Below are 26,793 nucleotides of genomic sequence, written 5' to 3' on the forward strand. Positions count from 1 at the left end.
AACACAAACAGCCAGCCAACATCCCCAACCCAGGCAGCTAGTCTTCACTGAGTTTTTTTTGCAGCTCTTTCACACCTGAAGCCCAGCTCTGGTGTGTTGAATCCATGGAGTCAAAGCTTAGTTTCACATTTACTTGTTCTAGTTGCTTTCTGAAGGCTTAGGCTCATTAGGCAAATGAGCATGTGACAGCTACTGCTACTGCACAGCTATCTTGGCTCCCAGATTGCAAGTTATGTTCACAGAGAAACTGGCAGGCATCTGCCAGGCTGCAACCACAATACCTCGTGCTGGAGTACAGAGACCTAAATCTTGTCTTCTCCTGTGGGAGGGCTGAAGACTCTCAAACATGCTGAAGATGCACAGAATTAGCCCTGCTATCACTGCCAGTCTCAGCGCTGATCTGACATTTCTTACTGGGGAGCTAGCTACCAATCTGTAGGTATGCTTGGCAATCCAGGCCATCAGAAAACCCAAAAGCCCAGCTGAGAGCCACTGCTGCAACACACCGTGATGGGCCCATAGGCTAGGTGTGGGACACATCCATTCTCCTGCTTTCAGATGTGCCTCTGCTGGGAGGACTGCAGGGAGCGGTACATGCACTTGCCTGAATCAGAGCCTGAGTTACTCATTCTTCTATCTTCCTTCTGTTCTTTCTCTCATCTCTTTGCCTCGAAGTTCCTGGTGGCGTGACGCTACATAATAGGATGAGCCATCTCTTTTGCAATGGAATTAGCTCACACTCCCCTCAGCTGAGGGACACTGCTTTTATCGTGCTATCAACATGACACATTTTTCCCTCCTGCTCTTTACTGCTTGGAAATTGGTTTGATCGGAATAATGAATCATGAAGCCAGTAATAAGAAAAGTCACAAAGCTAAAATCGAGAGGCTCAAATCCCATGGCACTTTCAGCTTTCTTGCATGCCAGGAGATACAAGTCTTTCCCTTTCTTCAAAATGAAATTACAACACTGCATCCAGCAGTCCATTCCAGAGAAGAGGGGGATCTGTATATTGCAGTTGACGAGGAATAGACATAACTGGAAGCCGTGGAGGCCAATAGCACCGCAACTATGCTGTAAATGAGCCGCTAGAGATGGAAAAGAGGGAGGAGCAGCCATTTTTTGATGTATATTCTGAAACAAACAAAATTAAATCCCTTATCTTTGGAAAGCACACATACCATATTCAACACATTTGGAAGAAAAGAAAAATGTGACAAGAGCAGCAGGCAAACCAGCAGTAAATTTGGTAACGAGCCCATCTCCCTCCTTCATCCCAGCCCAATAAAGTGATGCTATTTACTCCCACCAAATTATTTTTATTCTCTGAGTGTTTTTGCAGTTCTTACTGCCTGCCTGAGATCAGGGAAGGATTTCCCATCACAGTGAAAGTCATTCTTGCAACATGCCTGAATAGCTTTGCCTTTGGCTTGTTACAGCTGACATGAGATTTACTGCAGATGCAACAACACTGCAAATAAATCTGCTATTTGCAGATTACATTTTGCCCAGACCCCTTGGATGACAGGGAGTCACACACTTGGCTGATGGTTTATTTCAGCAGTCATTTCTCCAGCGCATGGTGTCAATATATCTTCATTGTCAGTCAAGTATCACAGCAGCCCGCACTCTCTGGAAGGCAAAATTCTCTCCCATAAAACCATGAATCTGAGTTCAGATCCCAAAGTCTGGTGGGCCTGTAGAAATTGCACTTTTGGGATGCCCAGAGAGTACCTCTTAAAATAAAATACAAAAACAAAAACAAAAATCCTTGAGTTTCAAACACCAGAATTATGCAAATCAAAGACAATTTCTATTGATTCATTTGAACTATTATCTATTATTTTCATGACATATTTTGAGAGTGAAAAAGTACTAACAAGATTTTTCAGATCCCTCAAACACATAACATGAGAAAAATCTGGAGAAGGGGGAAAACAATCAAAGAAACAAGAGCTCCACCAGCCAACAAAATGAGGCCTCATCAGAAGATGACCAGAAGGCTGAACTCAAGTCCAAATTCATTCAGAAATTAGTAGGAATTCTGGTTCCCTTGATGCAGAGGAGTTAACATCTCAGCCAACATATCAAGTGTTATCTACATCTTGTTGTTGTACAGAAGGATCACCTATAGAGTATATATATAGATATATACCAAAATAAACCTTTTAATTATTACCATATATATATATATATATATAAAAGTGAGAATGAAATTAAGCTTCTCAAGCATTACTTTTCCAGACAGCCATTGCACTGAGCATGGACTGCAAATCCCACGGGCTGTGCCAGGTCAGGCACCCAGCACAACTGGCTGGCTGCAGGCAGAAACAATGCAAAGTCCCTAGTCATCATTTATGTCACCTCCCACACCTTTCCTTTTCCAGTTGGCCTCCCAAAGGCCAGAAAGCACAAATCTCTTGCTGGACCCACAACTTCTAGCACAGTGTTTTTGTAACTCCCTTCTTGAAAGCAGTTTGGTTATATATTGCTGTCATAAATTCAGCCTAGCAACAGCTGGGGCACATTTACAGAGGATGTGTTTGTTGGTTTTGTTGTTGTGGTGGTGGTTTGGTTTTTTTCTTTTTTTTCTTTTTACGACAATGTTATTCACGGTCTGTTAGCCCTTACATTGTGTTTGGCCAAGTTAGGAAAAAAAAAAAAAAAAGATAAGATAAGATATCCTCTGGTTGATTATTGACAGATATTTGGCAGCTTGCATCTCCAGGACTACGCACAGTCACAAATAAAATGAATGATGCAGCCTCTAAAAGCACTGATTCAGTAACTTGAGCGTGTCAGACTGGGAAGTGATAGGGACTGAAGAGGACAAGGGCAATTCTTTGTAACAGACACTGTATTCTTGTCTCTTAGACCTTAAGCAAAAAGCTTTTCATTGGAGCTGTCAGCCCAGGGAACACGCAGTGAATGCTCCCCTAGAATGGCCACAGTGAGGTCCTGAGCTCGAGGCAGAGCTGTGCCTGCTCTGGAGGCACTGCAGGCACAAGGAGGGAGGCTTCAGGTGACACATGGGTACCCCAGGGGTCTGTGCCACTCACAGATGCCCATGCAGGACACGGACAAAAAGCCAGCTTCCTTCTGCCCATGGAACACCTTTGCTAACTAACACACACTGCTCTAGCTGCCTAGGCAACAACACGGGCCAGTTTAGCTATGCCTTAGCAAAAACACATCAGTGCCTTACTGTTTGGATTTCCACCATGCAAGCCATCGGGAGACACAGATGGATTAAATCCTGACTTCCCTCACACACAGGTGTTGTTGGAACACTCGCTGGCCATTTCAACTTGCCTCTTCCCTGCAGAGCTCAGACACCTCTCATAACTGATATCCCTGTTGCACCTTTCGCACCTGTAACGTTTAAATCAAGGGCAAGCAGGGGCTGCATCTTTCAGATTCTGATTCAGGTGGGATGTTAGGGAAAACCTCTTCCCCAGAAGAGTGTTCAGTCTCTGGAATGGGCCACCTATGGAGGTGGTGGAGTCACCATCCCTGCAGGTGCTCAAGAAACATTTAGGTGCTGTATTACAGCACATTGTTTAGTGGGGAGTATTGGTGGTAGGTGGACAGCTGGACTGGATGATCTTGGAGGTCTTTTCCAACCTTGGTAATTCTATGGTTCTATGGCCTCTCCAGAATTTTCTTTTCAGGCTCACTTGCCTGCTGCTGACTACTAGATAAAGATGAACCTAGACCAATTACATAACAGTTCTTTAATTAGCTTTTCCTTCCCGGCAGTCAGGTGAAATTCTGTTTGCTTGCACAGCAGAAATTGCACGATCCAAGGGGAGTGGATTTTTTATTATTGATCTTGCACAGTTCATCATGTTCACAGTTCCCTGACCCAAAAGTAGCAAGATAATCAGAGACTAGAGATAGCTTCTCAGAAATTTCCTTCTAGATACATCCTGAAATGTTTCTTTAACTCTCATTCATCATTTGTTTGCTTTGCTCATTGGCTTGGTACAGTGAGGCACTCCTTCGTATGACTTCTTCCTTTGGTTAACGCCATGCATGACTTAATTCTTGCACTGTCAAACATTAACTCTGCAAGCAACCTGGTTTCACCAGGGTTTTAAGAGGACACCAGCTGTTCAAACATCCTTACTCACGAGCCAGACTGGGTCATCTCACCCAGCACATTTATGTGCTATGCAGCTGCTCCATTAACAGAAATCACATGCCTTTTGGAGAAAATATAAACTATTAACTAGTACAGAAACCAGACCTCCTCTCAAACCTTTAACAAAGCATCTGAAAGTCCAAATTGGTTTCTGTTGTGTATCTCCATTAGGTATCAGTGCCAAGAGTCTGAATGTAAGCAGTCAATACAGTTTGCACATATCACTGAGGTTGTCTGGTTCTCCAGAGATGTACGCATGTGCTGAGAGAGCACTGGAGATCAGAAGGCAGAGCCCACATGTTTGCCCATGCCTGCCTGTGAAGCATCCACCACAGGCAAGAAGCTGAGGCCATGGCACCAACAGGCTCTAGAGGGGAGCAGCCAGATGACAGCAGAAGAGTTGAGACCATCAATGATTAAATGAAATAAAGCCGAGTTTGCACATGGGAGGGAAATGTTTATCTTTGTTCCAGCTAAGTCCTTCTAAAGATACTGGTCACTCTAGGAAACTGCATTCCTCAAACCCCACTTATTCAAAGGCATGTGGTACTGTTGTTTCATCCACAGCTGTGATACCAGGTGGGTGAAATTGCTGTTGGGGAAGGAAAAAAAAACCAGAGGTCTTGTGCTGAGTGATGGAGGCAGTGATGCATCAAGCAGAAGACTTCAAAAGCCTTTATGGAGTGCAGGTCTGGGTGATGATGTGTCTCCTCAGAGAAAGCTGAAAGCCTTGAGAGACAAAGGGCCCCTGAGACCCAGGACCTGAGACCCAGTCCTGCACCACCATCTCCCACCTGCCTTCACTAAAGCTTTGGGCCTCGTCCCATGTGTCAGAGCTGAGGCTGCTGCCAGGGTGGTAGAAAAGTGAACAGAAGAATGAGCAACAATTGCAAAACATTTCTGTCACTCCTCTCAACACCTCCCCTTGCACCAGTACATTAACCCTTCTCGCTTTCCAACCTTTTCCTCTTCTCCTCATCCACCACCATGAATATTCCCAGGTACAGAGGCTGAACCAAATCACAGCAGCTTCCAGGCCTCACAAAGCATTCAAAAAGCACAGCTGTGCCACTCTGGGCCTTTGAAAAGGCCTTGAAAACCCAAAGACCACAGCCTGCAGGGAATGCAGAGGCATCCCAAGAACACATCAGCATCAAGCAGAAGCCTGTGAAATAATATACAGAAGGTGTTTTGCAAATTCAAACAGGAGAGAGCTGTAGCAGATCCCAGCAGAGCCCTTTGGGAGGACTGGGACAGGAGGGCTCCTCCTGCTGTAATTCATCTGGAAGAGAACATCCTTAGCTTTCCATTGCACAGTTATCAGCAGCATGTTTTTGAGCATCTTAGCTTGTACCTCATATAACCTTCCCCTCAAAAAGCATCAGGACCACAAAGTGAAGAAGCAAAGAGGAGAGGGCTGGAGGGAGGACACAGAACTTAGCACCCAAAGAGGATTTCCCTTCAGGGTCCTGTGGGCACAGCCCAGGCTAAAGAGGACTCACATGAGCAAAAACACAGGTGGCTAGTTTTGAACTTCAGCTAGCATCAGCACAAGGCAAATAACAGAAGAGGCACAGTGTGATGGCTGTGCTGTGTCACTCCTTTCCTCATCATTCTCTCCCCACAGTGCAGCAGTTCTAGGCTCTGGCAAGGGCACTGCTCCATCCACGTGCAGATGCATGGCATTCTCACCCCAGCCCCAGCTGACATCACGCTTTAGCCACCACAGGCTCTGCTCTCATCCGTGGCTGGAGCCCTCCTTTCCTTGCAGGCTTTGCAAATAGTGAGTTACCTATATGAACCCTGTTACAGGTCTGCCCAAGCTCTGATGCCTCGTTTGTAAACTCAGCTTTCCTACTCAAGTCAGAGAGAACGACAGACTCGGGGTAGGGACAGACAGGGGCTGTTGTGGTACCTTTAAGAAGCTACAACATGACATACCCTTCGTTGTCAAGCAGAGCGAGGAGATTTAAGAGAAGAGGAGGAGCGGAAACAGGTCCCAGCTTGGCATCATAGGCAACCCCTGTCCCTACCCACTCGGTTCCCCACGTGCCCCTACGTAATACAGTTGAGGCTCTGGAACTTGTGGGAAAAGTAGGTGAAGTCCACCCACAAGGTTCTCTAAGACAAGGCAATCGACTCCACGCCTCAAGACTGCCTCCACCAAGAAGGAAAGAAGGGTGATTGTCATAGGCGGCTCCCTTCTGAGGGGAATGGAGGGCCCTGTATGTCAGCCCATACGATGGGACTGGGGTTGAAGCAAGGGGCTCAGCTGAAGTGCATCTGCACCAATGCACACAGCATGGGCAACAAACAGGAGGAGCTGGAAGCCATCGTGCAGCAGGCAAACTGTGACTTAGTTGCCATTACTGAAGCATGGTGGGATCACTGCCATGACTGAGTGCTGCAATGGAGGGCTGTAAGCTCTTCAGAAGGGATGGGCAAGGAAGGAGGCTCATCAGGGTGACTTTCTATGTTAGAGAGTGTTTTGATGCTGAGCTCAGGGCTGTGAATGATAAGGTTCAGTCCCTATAGGTAAGGATTGGGGGGAGGGCCAACAAGGCAGACATGCTGGGGGGGGGTCTGTTACAGACAGCCTAACCAGGATGAAGAGACAGACAGGGTGTTCTATGAGCTGTGCAATTGCCAGCCCTTGTTCTCATGGGGGAATTCAATTCTCTGATATATACTGGAAATACAATACAGCACAGAAGCTGCAGTCTTGGGAAATTTCTTCTCTGAAAGAATGTTCAGGTGCTGGAACGGGCTGCCGAGGGAGGTGGTTGAGTCACCATCTCTGGAGGAGTTCAGGAAACATTTAGACGTTGTACTAAGGGGCATGGTTTAGCTGGAAATATAGATGGTAGATGGACAATTGGACTGGATGATCTTGGAGGTCTTTTCCAACCTTGGTGATTCTCCAGTTCCACAGTTCTAAGAACAAGAGTGTTTTTGAACTTTCAAGCCAAAGAATTTTCATAAGCCACCTTTGCTGTTTGGGCAGCCAAGTAGCAAAGCTGGAGTTTGTACTGCCTCAGAATGGTCAAGGAGACAAACGACAACGGTGTCATGCAAAAGTATCCAAGAACAACCTCTAAACCTGCTCACACTTCTGGTGCATTTCAGAACAAGCACAGAAGAGTAACTGCCCAAGGTTTGTGTAGCTTGGGACTTGTAAACAGCCACCTTAGAAGGCTGGCTGTGCAGAGTAACTCTGGATATGGAGCTTTACATGAAAAGATCAATGAGTGCTTTCCTTTCAATTGCATCATTAGTAACTTTCAGGGAGAATTCTGGGTGCTTAAGAAATACAGCTGGCTGGCAAGTGAAATCACTGGCCACGATCTGCTCTCTTAGTATTCACTTCCACACTTGAATCCATACCCTAAATTAACCCCAGAATAATCACTCTTAAAAAGAAAAGGAGACAGGATTGGTTTGGCTTTTCTTGGTGCTTTCCAAAGTCCCAGGGAAGAGATGATATCAGTTCTCTGTTCTACTCTTACAGGAACCTGTAAGGCACCAGTGCCTGGAAAGCTCCAGACTTTCAGTTTTGTACCCGACTGAAATTCTTGCCAAGATTTTTTGACCAGCTAACACAGCAGCTTGAAACTAACATGGGCGGTGAGTACTTTTGATGGAACTTGATGAGCAGATTCAATAATTATATATATTTTTTATCTTTCAGTCTGAGTGTTTCTTTGAATCTCAAAAATGAAAGCAATAATGCTAGGGCTGTAAAATCCTGTTAGATGTTTTAAAGTGATTTGAAAGGCCCTTTATGAGTCAAACCCTTTGAATTTCTCAGAAGCCACGCTGCTACCCCTTTCTGATGATAACAGTGAGGTCCTGTGCACAATAATAGAGTAAAAGCAAATTCCAGTTCTTCAAGTCAATACAAAGAGCAGAAAAACATGCCCCAAATCAATGGGTGGGCTGCAGCATTGGAGAATCCAACAGCAGAATGCTTCAGGCCCTCACCATCATCTCCAGACGGCCCGGCTTAGGCTGTTTTCTAAACATTCTGCAAGGCTGCCAGCACTGCTCACCTTCCAGGAGCACTGCAGGGCCCGGCACACACTGCCTGCTCGTGGCCGTTACTTGCTTACTGCTCACCGCAATCGGTTTCATCAACTTATGCGTACTTGCAGCAGAGATCAGCATCCCCACGGTGGAACTTGTGCAGCCTGCTGACTCTAGTGATGCAACTGGAGTTTAATTGTCCCATTTCCGGTGAAAAAAAGGCCTCTTTTTTTTTTTCTCTTTTTTTTTTTTTTTCACAAACTGGGCCTGGACACAGGGCATGCAAGGTTAAAAGGGAGAATAGCACGCTGAAGAAAGAGGGAATTCCATCCACCCTTCTGTTCAGACACAGCCCAACTCCCTCTTCTTGTGGTAGAAGCCCATAAAAATTATTTTTAGAAGTCCGTTTAAAATATTTAGAACAAAACACAGAAATAAAACAATGTCAACTACCAGAAAAACTCAGCAGAAAAGGAGGACTGCTCAGAGGAATGGAGCCTTCTCATGTAAGAGAAGGTTTCATCCTCTACGGTCAAGGTGATTTTGAAGCATACAGAAACATACCGGTGCAGCACAGCACCACATGGAACCTGCCTCAGAAACATGCAGTCTGCAGGAAGAGCGTTCAATGAGTGGCTGCCAAGGCACAAGTTACAGGTGTATCTGAAAGGATACTCACAAAATGGATTGTAGAAAGAGATACATTAAGATGCCAGCAGTATTTGAAGAACAGCATTTTATCAATGCGTTCTATGAGAATTACTAGATAAACTAAAAGAAAATGGTTTCGCTATTAATCGTTCAAATAACTGCACTGAATATAGTCACATCCAAGATGAAGGTAGCTTTTTAACTCTCCTAGAAATCATATTTTTCTTTTTTTTTTCCACCTCAGATCCTCTTTATTTGTATCCATTTGCACTCCCACCACAAATGCACTCCTCCAAGCAAGTGAAACACTTTAAAAATCCTTCAGCTTTGCTTGAACTGCTGGGCTGTTTTGCAGCTGCTGTTTCTCAAATTGGTTACTCACAGGACAACCTTTTCATAGTTAGCATTTCTGCCAACACCAACAGGGAAATGGAAAAAAAAAAGGTCTATGCTACTGGGGAGTGGGGGAAGGATGCAGATCTAATTGTTGGCTCTCCTGCAGGAGCTCTGGTTTTGGCCAAGTCAGATTGACAGAAATTTTCAAAGCATTCCACATTTGAGAAACAGGTCAATGACCAGGACAAAACCCAGTACCATCAACAACCTGAAATCAATACTTGTTTATGGGAATGTTACACCTCACCATACACCAGTCTCCTGACTCTGCCTGCAGAATACATCTCATCTGTCTTCTCTCCACACTGGGATATCCAGCCCTGGGGATCCAGATCCTCGTGAGGATCTCTAGGAGTACTGTTGGCACTATGATCATTTCAGTATTACTATACAAGTTTATACTTTGAACCTAGTATCAGTAAGTGCAAAGAGTTTACAACAGTCTATCTACAAATTTAAATGAACCCAGAAGGGATGCACTTTTTCATTTCATGAACATGCCTAGAAGGCAAAGCTGAACTCTACAACCCTTGTGCTGAGCTAAACTGCACACTAGCACTTGCAGATGACTGAAGTGTAAATCCTTACTCCCACCGAGTCAGGGCTAAATAGACTTCAGCGGGTGCAAGGAAACTGTCCCATGTAACCTCAAAAGGGGAAACAGCAAACCCCAACCAGGCACTTAAGACAGTGGCACTGGCAGGAGCATGTGTAATAAATCACTACACACCTCTGGTGACATATCGCTCCACCTGATTGACATGGCAAGGACTGCAAAGCTGGAGAGAAACACTTCTCACATTAGCCAGGAACACAGCAACAGATTCGAGATGCTAGTGAGAAAGAGCACAACCCGTTTACCATCACACCCAGCACAACAGAAATTAATCCTTCCTATTTAAGAAAGGAGATGGGAGGACATATTTTCCTGCTGTCTGTGCATCTCAGCCAGTGAGCAGTATTTGCTTGTTGAAGCCTAAGACATTCCCCTGCTGTGTAGTCCTATTCCCTTCATATTCTGTATACTTAGATGTGAGCCCTGGCTCCTGGCTCCTGCACACAACTGTCTCCTCACAGCCTTACTTGAAGTGATTATTTTGTGTTTTCACAGCACGTTGGTTTAGCAAACGCTGCTGATCACTTATCTGCTGATCACAAATCACAGCACACTGCTCACGCTCCTTACTTTCAGATGGGGAAATTAATGTCTTGACAGGAACCAAACAGATGGTCCCAGACAGACTGCTGTATGGACAGCCTGCACCATGATCCCTCTAGAGAGCTCCAAACCCCATTGGAATGGAAAAAATTGCTTGCAGCTCCATCACAAAATGAAATGAAAATTAAAAAAGCACTTTTATACTTCAGCCTGCGTTGAAGGTGGCCAGCGAGCTGGATGGGATGCCCTCCCAGAACAATTCATGAGGTTTTAAATATCCCAGTTTAGAGAAATTTAAAAGTATATTAAAAAATATATCCTCCAAAATTTCCCTAGGAATAAGAACACTGGGGGAGGAAAAAAGGAAGAGAACATTTTGTTCCTATTCATTTTCAGGAATTTCACTGCAGTTCCAACTTTTTTTTTTAACCTTCAATTAATGCTAACTATCAGAATGAAGCAGCATTTGGACCTAGAAACACTGAAACTTTGCCATTTAGAGAAAGTCAAACAGTTTTCAAAACATTTTCATCCAATACTTTTCAGCAAGTGAAATTCATCAAAACTAGCATTTTCCCATGAAATTGTTCTGTCTCAGCTGGCATTTTCTGAGGCACAGCACTTCTCAATGGATCTCTTCTCCAGCCTAAGGGGTCAGTCCTTTCTTTTTGTCACCAGTTTGCCTCTTATGTAAACAGCCCCATGATATAGTTTTGGATCCCACTAAGCCCCCACACCCCAGCTCACAACAGTGCCTCAGTCGAAGCCAGACACCAGGCCAGGGGTTTGCTCGTCCAGGGCTCATCCCACACCTCCATCCCCAGTTTCCCGACACAAACACCAGCTTATCAAGCAGAGAGGCAGCATCTCTTTGAGATACCATTATTACAGAATAAAGCTGTTTTTCTTTAGATAGGATCCAAATATATGCTAAACTTCCACTTTTTTTTCAAAGATTCAAAGATGGTCTTCTAAGTAACCATGAAAGGTTAGACCTCTTCAGACTCCATGTTTTACTTCTCATTCTGCATCTGAAAGCTATCTGAAGAGCCCAGGTGCCTACAAATCCTAACTACCTGCTTGTTTGTGGATGGGATTTAATGACAAGTGGCTGACTCCACGCCCAGAGGCTCAGCATCTGGCTCACATTTGGCTGTATCTTTGCACAGGCAACAAGTTCAGATTTGTCTGTGCTTATCTATGTAGACATGGGTAACATGTTAGGGCTAAGCTCATAGCCCCATCTCTGAGCAGCAGAGCTGAGCAACCCATACTAGCCAAAGGAGAAGAGACTAAAGCCTTCAGCAGGAATTAATAGAGACTGAGTCAATGGTGGGCAGACGTACACCTGGCTGGCATGAGTACCAGGCATACTGCCAAATGACAACCGCAGTTCCCCAGAAATAGACAAGACTGTTAAAAATAAAACACAAAACTCCATATTCTCTGTAGGCACTGTGACTCTGAACCCTATCAGTTTGGAAATCAGAGAGATACAGAAGGAGTGCTTCAGTACTTGAATAGAAACTAAACACCACCATGCCCAGACTCAGAAACTCAAGATGTGAGTTTGCAAACTTGGCCTTTCGTATTCCTCACTCTAAGGCAAGCTTTTCCGTCTTTAAAAGAAAAACACAAAGCATTCATGCAAACATAGCCCCCATAGCACAGTGGCCCCAAGGAGCCATTATGAGTGAGCAGCACTGGGAGCTTTGAGGGCCATCACCTGCTACACAGATCCATAGCACTGTCCCCGTTAAAGAAGCACTGAGCTAGGTCTTGTTCTACAGCTCTGGTGCTTTTTTTGCCAGACATCTAGAAAAGAATTGGCCATTGAAAGCTTTTGGAGCGTGCCAGTCACCATTGCCTGCAAGCAGTAAAAGTGTTGTGCAAGGAAGGTGTTCATCAAGGACATGTTTCCAGTAAAATCCAGATCTAACGCAGAATGCCAGAGGGTTTTCTTGCACAAAGTTCTACTGGACTCCTCACAGCACTCAGTCTGTAAGCTGAAAGGCTTGTGGCACAGTGCCTTCCTTACAGCACCACTGCACAGGTCTTGGCTCCAACAGAGGGGCAGTCAAGGATACAACTTTTCTTTCAACCTGGAAAGATGATAAAAGCCATCACTGCAGGAAACTGGTGTGCTGAGAGCTGGGGCACCAGATAGTTACAGGCACTGAGTGACTGATATCATAGTTAGTAAAATAAGTTTTCCTCCACAGATCGTTGCGACTGGGTTTTTTTCCTACCTTGAGCCCAGCTCCCATCTCCCTACCACTTTTCCCTTTTCCTTCCCATTTTGTGGGGCCGGGGGGGCTCAGGGGCACTGCCCCCTGTCACGGCCATAGATTGATCTAATTAACTCCGTGACAGTTGGTTATATTGTCACCAGTCCATGCTTCAGCTGGATGGGCCACGTTACTACATGAACTGCTGAATCTAGCAATGGACAGCACTGCAGGCAACCTGCAATTCTTCTGTGGCTTGGAAAACCCACCCTAGGGCCTTTTTAAGTCTCAAGTCCTCCTTTCGGAGAGATGCCGTTCCCAACTCGTGACCCAAATCACACAAGAGTTTGACAGGGAACATCAATCCCAAATCAGACTGTCCCTTTTTTTGCTCTCATTTCTCCTCTTGTGTCTGAGTCCTTAGGAGATACCCCAGAAGGGAAAAGAGTTGAGGCATTCTGGTAAGAGATACACAGTAGAAACAATTCAAACTTAGTTCCCGTTGACTTTCGGCTGAAGCAGGAGCAACTTAAGTTTATTTCAACTACAGCCTTAGTTTCAAGGGAGGAAAAAGTTTCTGCAATGCTCCTAAGTTTCTTACATTGTTCAGAATAATGCCCCAAATCTAAACTGCAAGTGGCATTTATAGGAAGAAAAAAAAATCAACATGAAAGATAGCCATCAGCTCTGTTTCCAAAACCTGTGTTTTGAGCAGTGACACCGAGCAGCAGCGGGCTCTCCTGTTGTGGTTTAACCTGGCAGATGGCTCAGCACCATGCATTTTGCTCACTCCCCTATTCCCAGTGGGAGAGGGGAGAGAATCCAAAAAAACAAAGTAGAACTCGTGGGCTGAGATAAAGCTATTAATTAAGATAGATAAAAGGAAAAGGATTATGGCTATAAAAATAAAAATGAATATAACAAGTGTTGCACAAGGAATTACTCACCACTCCGTGACGGATGCCCAGCTAGACCCTGTGCAAAAGAAGAGAGCGAGATGAATTCCCACTCCTTTCAAAACTTCTGCGTGGTGTCATACGGCATGGAATACCTCTTTGGCCAGTTTCAGTCAGCTATCCTAATTCTGTTCCCTCTCCACTCCTTGGGCCCTTCACTACAAATGCCCTTGGCTCTGTACAGCACTGCTTAGCAGCAACTATAAACACTGGTATTATCAACATTGTTTTTCTCCTAGAACCAAAACGTAGCATCATACCTGATATTCTGAAGAGAAGAATTCAGCTGAAACTAAGACTCTTGTATACCTATCTGCCACATCCTGGTGTTTCTTCTACCCCTCCTGAACCTCTTCTCACCAACCTGGAGGGATAGGAGATGTGCCTATTCCCAATTCTGTCTTCTCTGTTTATTTTCACAAGATTTGTGGAACACTGGTTCCACAAATGAATAAGTGATGGTTCCACAAATGAATAGGGATGTGAAGTGAGCAAGAAGTGCTCGCTTCACATCCCTATGACCAGACTAGTCATTTTGGACCATGTTTCTGCCTCAGCAAAGGTAACAAGAACCCTCTGAATAAGCCCAGCAAGCCCATGAGTTCCACATCTTCCTTTAACATCTCTCAGACACCTGGCAGCTCTTCTGGGGTGCAAAAGGGTGCAACAGCAGAGATCTCATGGTTCTCAGCATGGCCACTTGCCCAAGCCATGGACGTACACACTGCCTCAGTCCACAAGCTCCTTTCAGCTGCTCTACAGCACAGCAGGCAGGGCAGAGCAACCAGACACTGCTGGTCAAAGCCATCAGCATGATCTCAAGCCACAGCTGGAAAAGAGGCAGCACGAAAACAGTACAAAAGATTAATGTGGAAGAGTTCCTAGATCTTGCATCTGCACCTCACTCTTGATGGAACAAGGCTGAACAGAGATGGAGCATGTTTATTCAGCATGTTTGCACAGAAACTCTCTGGGAGACATCCAATATGCTCTACCACCTGGAGACCTGTGAGGCTCAGCTAGCATGCTCACTGCTCCGGTGCTGATGGATGCCAGCAGTATAAGTGGCAAGTTTAGGTGGCAATGCCCAACTCTTTAGCACAGTAATGTTAGAGAAAGATGTATTGCTCTTTGGACTTCCACTCATTTTCTGTTCCTGGACCGTGTTTCCTTCCCACCTGCCCAGGTGAGGAAGGTGAAAAAGAAATATCTGTGGTGATGGTTCGATTCTGACTCAAGGCTTAAAGGCCTAGCTGTTGGAATGCAAGAAAAGGAGGAGGTCTGTGGAAAAAAGAATTTTTATTTGTTCTACAAAAAGGATTATCCTGCATTCCCCTCTCCGCTTGATGGGGGAATTTTGGTCAAGTTGTTCACTGTAGTTTGGGTTTGGTTTTTAACTTGGTTTCACATTGGTTTCCCCCTTCACCTTCAAGCCCCATACCTGAAGCCTCCTACAAAATAGGAAAACTTCCAGTTCAGAGGTATGAAATCTTATTTAATTGCTTTGTTTTGACTCTTACGTACACAGGGGATATCAGAACGCTGCACAGCCAACACCCAGAGTACTGTATAAAACAAGCAGACTCGGAAGGGGACAGGAAATTTGTGACACTGACAGCATTTCCCTTAAGCCTGCTTTGCCCTTGAAAGCTTTATCCATACAAACCCAGAATCAGAGGGTATGGAGCACCAAGTTATGTCAGAGATGTCAGTGAGAACTGTCTTCTGAGGAAGTAAGAGACTACGTTCAAGGAAGTGCTAACTGCTCAGAAACTGAAAAAAAACTAAAGACTGCTGAAGTTTTGCTTTGCCTCCAGTGAGACTAGTTTAAATAAGTTCAGCACTGCTGCACTAAAAAGACACCCAACAACTGAGATGAGGCATGTGGAAAGGTTAAGTCAGCTTTGGGTAGAGGGTGACTGGGAGTCAATTAGATGAACATTAAAAGCAGGGTTCATTATCTTGGACATCCTGTCCTTAAAGCATTGCACAACCACACACAACTGGCCGTGAGAACCAGGAAGCAGTGAAAGGAAGAAGGCAGTGGCACACAGACAGCTGCAGCCTCAGGACATATGGGGATGGCCTACAAACCCATTCTGGTTTCTGTGTGTGTGCTCTGCGCCACATATGTTATTCTATCATGGGGAATACACTTTTGTTGGGAGGGGAGATTTTTGAAGAAATCTCCTTTAGGATGTATATTGAAACACTGGAGAAAGGGATGGAGAGAAATCAGAGGATCCTCCCATCGGAAGAAGTTTTTTGGCAGAAGGTTACCATGCCAGCTGCAAAGGGTTTGGGCATTAACAAAAGGAATGCCTGCAAGCTAAGGCTCGCAGCATAGCAAATGACATGCTCCTCAATCAGCAATGAAGGGCTGGGGGCAGGAAGCCATTCCCAGCTGAGCCCCTGGTTGAGATGTGGCTGAAGGATGAGGATGGCCAGGCTGAAGCAGACACCATGCTTGTAGGTGCAAGTCCTCCAAATAATAAACCTTTTTTTTTTTTCTCGTGTCTTTTGTATATTGGAGCCAGATATAATTAAGTTTAGAGAAAGAAGAACAAGACACTTGAGTGTGGTTGTCCCTTGGAACTGCAGGAAAACCGGCCCAGTCTGCTTTGCTAAACTAAAACTTGTTTCTGAAGAGAGCAGGTCTATTGGCTTCTCCAGCCATACGTGCCATCATAAAATTTCTGCATTCAGTCCTGATTTAAGAGGTTGCCTTTGTTTCAGTTGGGATGGAATTGTTTTCTTCAGAATGTCACGTATGATGCTATGTGCTGGTTCTAGGAGAAAAACAATGCTGACAACACACAGATATCTATAGTTGCCTGCTAAGCCAAGGACATTTGCAGGGAAGGGCCCAAGGAGCTGGGAGGGAACAGAGTTAGGACAGCTGACTTGAACTGGACAAAGAGGTTTTCCATAACAATCCACAACATCACACGGAAGGAATTTTGGAAGGGGTAGAAGTTTATCTATCCCCTCTGCTGTTCAGTCTAGCATTGATCATTTCGTCTATCTTAGAGAACAGTTATGTCTCAATCCACAAGCTCTACATTCTTTTCTTTCTGATTCTCTCCCCCATCACAATGGGAAAGGGAGTGCAAGTGGGCAGACAGCTGTGTGGTGCTGGGCCACCTGCCAGGTTAAGCCAAAACAAGTGTTTATACATATATATATATATATATATATATATATTTTTTTTTTTTTTTTAAGTGTAAGGACAAATGGTGCCAAAAGATACAAGATTGTTAACTTGTAGAGGAAAAGCATTAGCCCATGAGGATGGGCTATTGAAGGTGGTGAATCTACCCCCAGGAGGTGGCTATAATACATCTCAGTGGACATCGGTCAGGATTTTCAGAAGAAGCAATAGGTAACGTAGGCAACTGATTGGCAGATGAAGAAGCTTCCAGAGTGGTGCGGCATTTCTGCCAGAAACATCTAAGACCTTCCCTTTACTCCCAACAGCCCACCTAGCCAGATAAAACACACTTCCCGCAAGAGGAGTTAGAGTTAATTAAAAATAGTAGGGCCAGAGAAAAAGAAGTAGTGATTTACGAGGGACAGCAAACAGTGGCTACCCAAATCATTGGTGCCACAAGCTGTGAAACACCTCATGAGGGAAATCATTGGAACTCCAGAGAATTACCAGGAGACTGCATGAAAATCTTTGCTATCAAAGGGCTATTTGCCCTAGCAGGACAAACCACAGAGTGATGTGCTACTGTAAATAATAAACAAAGCAAACAGCAAAAGGAGGCTAACCCTGGGCAGGGCAACTCTTCCAGCAGTGTCAGGTAGCTTTTACTGAGTTGCCAGGGACCGGGCAACTTAAATACCTCCTAGTGATAATATGCTAGTTTATAGGATGGCTGGAAGCATTTCCCCTAGCCTCAGCAACTTCTGGCTCTGTCATAAATACATTCCTGGAACAAGACATTCCCAGGTATGGGATAATAGAGACAATAAATTTAGAGGATCTCAATTCAGTAGGAAGGTGTTGAGAGGAATCATAACTACATTAGGGGTACAATGGGACTTGCACACCCTTCAGTACTGCTATTCAAAACGCCTTACCCAAATATCCTCCAACTAGGACTAGGGAATGTGGGCAAGATACTGCCTCTTGTCAAATCTCTTTGGCAGGAGGCTGGTAGCACAAACCTACCCTTGGACTTCGGGGTGCATAACATCCAACCTAGAGACTGGAAAGAATCACCACTCACTCCTAAGTGCGCGAGTCCTGCCGAAAAAGACTAGATGCCTTGTGATGTGTTTGATGCTCTGCCCCCAGAGACTTCCACGGCAGAAGTCCTGAGAGTCCTGGATCAGGCCCTGGGCAACATGATGGAGCTGTGGTGTCCCTGTTCATTGCAGGGCAGTTGGACTAGATGGCCTTCAGAGATCTGTTCCAATTCTATGAATCATTTTATGATTCAAAGTGGAACAGAGCCTTTCTGGTGCTTACTGCTGTGAAAACTGGAACACGGGTGGATCCACTATACTGTGTCAAATCTGCACAGGCCCCAGAGAGCTGGACTCACTGTTGGAAGAGAATGGAGACCTACAATTAACACTCACCTAAAATTTCCAAGTAGCGATCCTGAATCCCTGGCCTCTAGGGAAGCCAAAGAGGATAGTGGCAAAAGAGGGAACATGATCAAACCCATCCAATTTGAGTATTACTTAGTATGAGGACCATCGCTGACCAGGTAAAATGTGTGGATAAATAATACAGACTTTGACAGGAATTTGTTTATGAGGGCCAGAATTCTAGTAGTATTACTTTGCATTTCAGGAGTCATGGGGTTAGGAAATAATTTGGTCCTAAAATTAATGCAAGAATTTGGGAAATTACAAAGTCTCACTAGCATTACTACCTGTTTATCAGTACCAAAGTCAAGTAAGAATCCTATCCAATGGGGAATTTTAGCTCCAAGCAGCTCTAGTGAATTAACAGACATTAGCATAATACAGGACAAAATGTGTCATGGATTGGATCAATAAGACAAATGGAATTGTAAGGTAAAATATGATTATACCAGTTTCTGATGGAAATGGGTCAGAAACATGACAGATATATGGCAGGCTATGGCTGCTGGTTGTAGTTGTAGAAAGAAATAAGTTTTATAAAACCTGGGAGAATGGTCCCTGGCAGGATGGCCTGCAAGCAATGTCCAAAGTGCAATTGCTTTCCTGTTGATAGTAATAGTTGTAATTACAATTTCAGATGTGTAAAAATTGTCCTAATGCAGATAATATACACCCAGGATTATCCCACTGAATCATGATTAATAAGAAGTTTTATTATAGCTACAGATTTGCAAGAACTATAAAATTACCAAAAAAAAAAAAAAAAGGAAAAAAGAGGAATTGAAGGAAAAACAAGGATGAGGGTTTTTTTGCAAAATAAGCTGAAACTTAGGAAGAACAAAGGAAGAATAGGGGGTCCCAGCAAAACAAGACAAAGAAAAAACTGAGAAGAAGAGTTTTGGTCACAAGGATCTGGTTAAACAAATTTATCTTGCAAACTCTTGCTGGCTTGACAAGATGAAGGGGAGATGGACTTTGCCGAGCAGAACTCAAAGATGGCTCAAATTAGGCAAAAACAAAGAACTCTCAAATCCAGACTGCAAATCATGTATAAATCAAAAAGAAATGAAGGGGTAGCTATTGGGGAGAGTCATGATGAGCAGACCAGAAAGTCTGTAAACTCTGAGTACCTCTGCCACTGGAAAAAAAAGAGAAGGGATAACGTGGTTGGGAAATGAGGATAAAAAGAGGACCTCTCAAATTCTGCAGGTTCACAGACCTGAAGGGAAATGCCCCAGTAGAATCTCCATCTATTTGAAGAAAGAAAGCTGAAGACTCTCCTCTGTCTCTTCTGGGGATACAGAGAATTGACAGGTAATGGCAATTCGCAGAGGGAAAGACATGAAACAACCGCACAGCAAGCGATAGCAGCCACAGGGCTGCCACAGTGCAGCATGGTTGCTATGGGCTTGATTGAGGGAGTGAGATTCCAAACAGGTCCAGCCTTCACCAGCAGCAGCTGATTTACGGAGGAGTTCACTGCACTCCAGAGAAGGAAAGAAGGAGGAAAAGAGGCAGCTGTGGGAAGAGAAGGACTTTGGATGGGAAAGGGAGACACTGAAGCACCTCAACTTCACTCCAGTTACAAGCGAAAGAACTTGGAAATGGAGCATGAATAAATCTGAAAGAAATCAATCAGGTGAAAGGAAAAATGCTCCTGCCATTAAGATCTAGAACAGCTCTGTTTCTCTACCACAGATTTTCCTTTACAACCTGATTATCACATTATTATCACATTAGCCTCTGCTTCCTCTGCAAATAGTCCAGCTGTGCCCCTAACTTGCTGGACTGAAGTTCACTGATCTCCATCCCAGCTCAAACCAGAGGGGGCACGGCAGTGTGTGGAGTGGTTAGCAGGATAACCAACACATCCAGGATGTGCTGCAACTGCACTGCCACCCTGCAGCAGCCATCGGACCGCAACTTCTGCTGAATGCTTTCCTCACCCAACAAAACTTCCAGTTGAGAAAGTAAATCTGGGAAGCAACAGCAGTTGGGCTGCAGGGTACAAGAGGAACACACTACTTCAGACTGATGGCTCCTAGCACTACCTTCACTAGGTAGGACTTTCAAAGCACACTGTTCCACTTCCAGCACATAGCTGTCACACACTGAGCCACAAGGGGAACTTCAGATAGCAATCATTTTGCAGATCTGTGCCTACCCGTGAGAGGCCATTTCTTGCTGCTGGTGTTAATAATTTGAGCTCCCAAGGAAGCACTGGATAACCAGCTGGTATATTTTTCTGGATGTTTTTCAGACTTCCTGATGGAAGTACTTGCAATTATATCAGCTAAGGAATTACCCACAAATGTTTATGTTAAACTCAGAAGTAAAGAAATCCTGCAGGGACCTGCTTTTAAGAAAATATATATTTGAAATTCTTTGCTGAAAGCAGTGCTAGTGGTTTGGTCTTGCCTTAAAAGAGCAGCTTTGCTTAGTGCTAGCGGACTTTTTTCCTTCACTGTGGAAACAATAAAGGTCAGCAAGCTACAAAAAAGTCCCCAAGTGCTGGAGGTCACAGGGAGGTGTTTCTCAGCAGGGAAACCAAAACTGCTCAAGTTTCTGTTTGTCTGCTCCTTTTAGCAGGTTACTGCTGCATGAGATCAATAAGGAAAAACAAAACCCTTACCTCTGCTATCCCAAAAATTGGGATAAACTAATTAAGTCATAATATCTGTAATTCAACAATGTAGGCAGACTGAGACGTTAATGAATTTTACATAACAAGCAGGCAAAGAACATCACTTGTCAGAAAGCCTCAAAATTCATTAAATAACCTTTAAGAGCTACAAATCAAGTGCAGAGCACTAAAATGATAACAAAACCTATTAAGGAAGCTGTTTACTTAAGCACATACACTCTGGCACATCTGACTCTAATACCAAGGTGGCTGTGCCAAGACAAAGCCTTTCTCTTGCAGGACAGCCAAGGAGACTGTAGTCAAATCTTAAAATACAAAGGTAACTGACTAAGCAGCAAAACACCACACAGTGGAAAATTTGTACAAGCGCTAAGGGAATTGTGCATCTTTTCCTGTAAAGACCTAAATGACATCTGCATGTGCTGCTGAGATGACTGACGCAGCCTGACTCACACTCAGAGGCATCTCCTGCATCGCAGAGGAGGATGGGAAGAGCGTGTGCCAGGCTGCTCACACAGGAGCATGTAAAGCACGAGCAAAACCCCTGAGCAGCACATTGAGAAGGAGAGGTGGGATGTGCCACGTGGGCCTCTGCCCTCTGCAGAAGTATCTGAGAAACAGGGAGTCTTCATGCACGTCTAGGGTACGTGGTACCCTTCTCTGCGTCTGCTCTGTGCTGATTTTTGCACACCAACTGCAACATACCGGAACATCAGGCAAGATACAAGATGTGTCACTGAAAGCAACAGGCATATTGTGGATGGCCTGTAGCACAGCATGGCCTGTGAAGAACAAGCCGCATGGACAAACTCTTAAAAAAAAAGTTCCAGCTGAATCACCCACATTCTCCACATGCCCACAACACACAGAATACCATTTTACATCTGCTTCATCACCAGAAGCATCTCTGTTTCTGGCTGGGCCCTTTCCCACTGCTGCTTTCCATTGCTGATCCAATACTTACAGAAAACATCACAGCTTAACAACAAGCTCCAGCTTAATCATCTTGCTGGCACTTTATGCGTGTTTTATCACAAATAACCCACCAACTAATGTGCACAGACTTAAGCTTGTGCAGTATTACCAGAACACAGTATCATTTAGCACTGAAGCCAGACAGCTGAGCAACTCTAACCCTGGCAACCAAGGTGCTACACAGTCCCACGGACCTGTGCATCCTGCAAGCAAACGGATGCCCAAATAACTCACGGGTTGTTATCCTGTCTCTCTGCCAGCAACGTCCCACACTGCTTATTCAAGCCCACATACGTGCACTGAAAATGAGTTTCTTGAAGCATTTAAATGAAAGCACGGATGGAGAAGCTGTAAACATCATTAACCTGTGGAAGTACACACGAACAGAAAGCCAGGAACAGCAGACCCATTGCTTGAAACAAAAGAAATCCCAAAGAATGCACCAAAGAGAATAAATCACATGTGGGGACAGGGAAACAGAGCTCTCTTCTCAGATACACATTAGAGATCAGGTCAATAAACCCAGATCATTTGTCTGTTCTCAGTCATCTTTAACTCAGGAGCTTTCAGGGTGATGCTGAAAATATGCCCCAAGGCAGATCTCACCCCACCAAGCTCTCGAGGAGCAGTATTTTTACTGAGAGGTGCCTCCCCAGCTTATCTACAGTTTTACAGGTCCATCAGTCTCCAGGAAAAAAATGACAATAAAATTAGTGAAAACCTGTCAAGTAACGTGAGAAATCAGGTGCATTATTTTCACCCCACTTTTCACACTTACAAAGCAAGCGAGCTTCCCAAAGCAGAGAAACTCTGAACCTGTTCAATCAGCACAGCTCCAACTTCACTTCAGAGCCACTCTCCCCAGTCCAACCCAGTTACAAGCTCTTTCCCTGTTCCCCAACCCAGCAAATCACAAAGGAGTGTTACGACCTGCCATAGCAACTAGCTGGCATACCTGAGCAATCAACCCACCTCAACCCTGCCACTGCTGCCATAGAAGAACACAAGGGAAGCCTGACCCATTACCTGTTACCACAAGTTTGCAGCTGGGGTCTATAGCCAACGCCACAAACTGGACACTGGTAGGCAGGTCCAAGAACTGAAGGCATCTACCCAAGCTTTTGCAAAGAAAAAAATAAATTGGGGTAGTTAGCTCATCCACCCATGTTTTTTTGCCAGGTAAGCACGAGAAAGGTATGCACAGATGTTGCTCAGGTTCACATCATCTCCTGTCATCACTTTTCCAAAAAGTCACTGTTCTGACACAATAGCAGCACTCTGAGCAGTGGCTTTGACAAGCAGAGTGTGAGAGATTATGTATTGTTTTTGAATAAGTAATAGAATGAAATATTGTTTTTGAATAAGTAATAGAATGTTGTAGCAAAGTGACATACCTCAGAACCTGTGATACAAGATAAGTTTTGTCTGTGGTTAAAGAATAGAGTATGCACATCCTTGGGAGATAAAAGGAGAGTCCAGCTGGAATGTTAATTTGTGTACTCTCCTCCCTTGGGGAGATTGCTGGGGTGGGGGAGGAGTGCCCAAAGGTAATAACTTTAAGACATACATGTGTACTCAGAACAAGAAGAAACAAACTTACCTGGCAGAGATCTGGCAGGAGATACTGGCGTGGTGACTATTTTGTGGATTCTGCTTACTTGGAAAGACAAAGAGATGGATTTTGTCAGCTACCTGCTTAGGGGTGTGATAGCAAATCCGAAGAATGAAGCCTCAGAGCAGGGGAGGGACTCAGCTTCGGGAACTAGGAAATACAAGAGTTTGTTTTCCTTACAACACGTGCTTCTGCTTGCAAAACACCCACCACTGTAATTGTGAAATAAAACACCGTTCAGTGAGATACTTGCCTGGCCTAAGTTATCAGCTTGCAAGTGCTCACAAGAGCGCAGGTTCACCTGCAGGAGGTTCCTGTCTGCCCCCACTCAAGCGCAGAGTAAAATGCTTTAAGACAAAGCCATGCACAGTAAGCAGAACCCAGGCAAGGTTTGCCTAGGCAAACTTCTCTTCCGCAAGAATAAGCTGCCATCTTTCTCGAACCCATCATTCAAGAAACCCCTCTAATGATTCTGGTCTTGATTTCAATGCTGTGCTTTTATCCGGCATCATGTTTATCAAAGTGCCCTGGAAGTCCTGAGGTCTCTCCAGCAATAGTTCGTTATCTGAACTGCATTATCAGAACTCTCCATCTTTCTATCACCAACACTGGTGCAAAGTTAATTGAATAATTGGCTTGTGGAAAATCAACTGCATACACACACACAAAGTAGTTGTAAAGCAGGTATATTTTAATTACAGCACTGCAGACACACGCTGGGTGCAGAAGGAGTAGCCCCTCCTAGCCTGCACACCGTAAAGGGACAGTTTGAGGATATTTAGAGAGACAACTTACACATATGCAAGAATAGGAGGGGATATTACAATTGCAAGAAACTAGGCGTAGATTACTCTGACGTTATTATAACAGCTTCTTGGAACCAATTGTATTCTCCACCCCAATTGCTGAGTTATCATGACTTGCAGGTTTGACTCTTCGCTGAAGCGGCACAGTTTGAACCAATAAGTGATCACAACTGCCTGGAATGGCACGAGAGATAAGGCTGCATTGCTCAGCATCTGTTTTGCCTTTGTTCACTCTATACCCCCTTACCTAGTTCATAGTTAAGTGAAATGCTGTTCTGAAACAATTCTGAAGATGTTCCACATCATAACTAAAGCAATTCAGATGGCCCACAACTTCTTCCTACCTCTGCTTTCGATTTCCTCCCTCAAGAGCTGATTGAGGAATGTCTCACCTGGTGCAAATTTCAGGTCAAGATGAACTCGTCCAGGGAAGCTTCTCTTTATCCTTTCCTCTGAAGTACAAATTCTCAGTTTCCAAGAGTGGAGGATTTTCCACCAATCCCTTCATTTACCCTGCCCCCTTTTGTCTTGCAGATTTCTTTTTCAGACCGGAGGATTCAAACGTTTTAAGGTAACTGAATTGTCTTAGGACAAGCAGAGAAGGTCAGCTCAAAACAAAGTGGCTTTTTCCCACCCCCTTACAAGTTCACCTTCCCCTTGCAATATGCAACCACGAGTTTCACTAAGAGCACCAGCAGCGTAGTCACACTGATAGGCAAGGGTCCTGCTCAGTAGAGATGGCAAAAGACATTTTAGAAACAAATGAATTTGGTTTCAAATTCAAATTTGAATTTGTTTTTTTCCCCACTTGAGTTTTAGGGGGGAAATTATATACCTGCTGATAACACAGGAACAGGAAAAGCAGCTCTCAAGCCATGCGGACTTCATATGGTGTTTTTTTGTGTTGTTTTTTTTTTTTCCCCTAGAACCAATGTCCCCAGCTCAGAGATGTTACAGTTTAATCAAAATTCCCTGTGAAAGAGTTTTGGGTACCACAAGCATGTTAATGAAACTCAGTAGAACAATTAACACTCACTGGGTCATTATCTGTGCTAACATTTTGAGGATATTTGGGTTATACTTACAAACTCCTGTACAGTTTTAGGTCTAGGCAGTTTTTAAAATCATTCTTTTTGCAATAAAGAAAAACCTAGAAGCAGCATCTCTGTTTCTGTATCTAAATGTAGGGTGACACCTCACAGCAACACCTTGTGCATTCGACACCTTCCATTACCCACAAACTTTCAGTTTGAACATTCAGCATTGCAATAAAACGGCTTTCTAGAACGCATATACAGAAAGAAATGACAGAAAGCAACCTCAGAATGTTAGCAGACAGACCGCAGCCCAAACAAAACTCCCTAAGGACGAGGCGGTATTAAGAAACATGCATCCTTCAATACAGCACCAGATGCACGGGGATCCTTCCCCCAGCACGCACAGCGATGGAACAAAAGCACATCCCTTAAGGACATTTGGGTAAGCTGTGCCCAGTGTTTGAAGAGAGGTTTGCAGCTGCCTTGAGATCTCGACCCCACCTCTCTCATTCACACACATTTGCTTAGTTAAGGATAGGGCTAATCCTCCTTTTAGCAGGCTAGATAGACACGCCAATTCTCAAGTAGCTTCCAGAAGGCAAGATTAGCTATGCCCACAACGGGAACAGGCACACTTAAATATTTCAACCGAACATGACAGAGCTGCTTGGGCTTTACGGGAATTGCCATGGCCTGAACCAATGGTTGAGCACCAGGTGAGAAGGTGTGGGTAACCCAGGGAGCTGAGGTGCAAGCAGTGGACCTGAAAGACCAGTAGGTGTGCATCCAGGGTCCACCCCTCCTCACCTTTATTTAAGGGTTAGCAGCTGAGGGAGAAGTATCTCTATTTCGAGATTGTGTCTTCCTTTAGACTTCAGTCTTTGGAAAGGATGAGCCACTTGTATCCTGTATCACTTTCTAAAGTAAGTTTTGATGAATACCTTTACGAGCGTGCTCCCCCGCTAGTAAGGCACTATCACTGTCTCCTATTGCTGCACAGGTCTCAAAGGTGAAAGTATACTTAGTGCCAAAGTATCTCCTTGGCAGATATCTGTGGTGCTGCCATAATCTGATAATGATAATTCCACCCGACACACAGTCCTAATCTGGTTTATCTCAGTACTGGGTACCAAACTACAGGCCCCTGGGGGCTTCTCAGGAACAGTGGCAATCGAAAACCTCAGAATGGAGGGTAAAGTAAATGTAAAGGGTGATATTTAGAAGTACTCATTCTGATAAAAGCTACAGGAGAAAAAGAAACCTGACCCAAATAACTTGTATTCCAAACTGTACTTCTTAGAAGGGTAGCACAGAGCTCTACAAGATGCAATCCAGGGCTTGAGCAGGGATTTTGAGTGGATGACCTTCAGATGTCCCTGCCAGCCTCAGTCATTTGGTGATTCCATGACTCTGGAAAGGGACAAGGACATCTCTGGCTGCCTGCAGAGGCAAGCTATGCACAAAGTACTCCAAGATGATGGAAGAAGAACATTAGTTTCCCTGCTCACAGTCTTGACTCACGTTAGGCAAACATCCAGCAGTACACCCTTAGGAAATAAA

General features: G+C 44.5%; 1 long non-coding RNA gene across 2 annotated transcripts in view; it reads right to left on the reverse strand.

Moving 5' to 3' along the window:
• Positions 1-23,531, reverse strand: part of LOC146543372 (uncharacterized) — a 119,772-nt gene extending 96,241 nt beyond the window's left edge. For both annotated transcript variants that reach the window (XR_014886365.1, XR_014886363.1), the window contains exon 1: positions 23,379-23,531. This is a non-coding gene — a long non-coding RNA (uncharacterized LOC146543372). The remainder of the gene's footprint in view (positions 1-23,378) is intronic.
• Positions 23,532-26,793: the final 3,262 nt, after the last annotated feature.

The sequence above is a fragment of the Meleagris gallopavo genome, chromosome 14, assembly GCF_905368555.1.
Source record: "Meleagris gallopavo chromosome 14, MGAL_WU_HG_1.1, whole genome shotgun sequence".
NCBI lineage: Eukaryota > Metazoa > Chordata > Aves > Galliformes > Phasianidae > Meleagris > Meleagris gallopavo.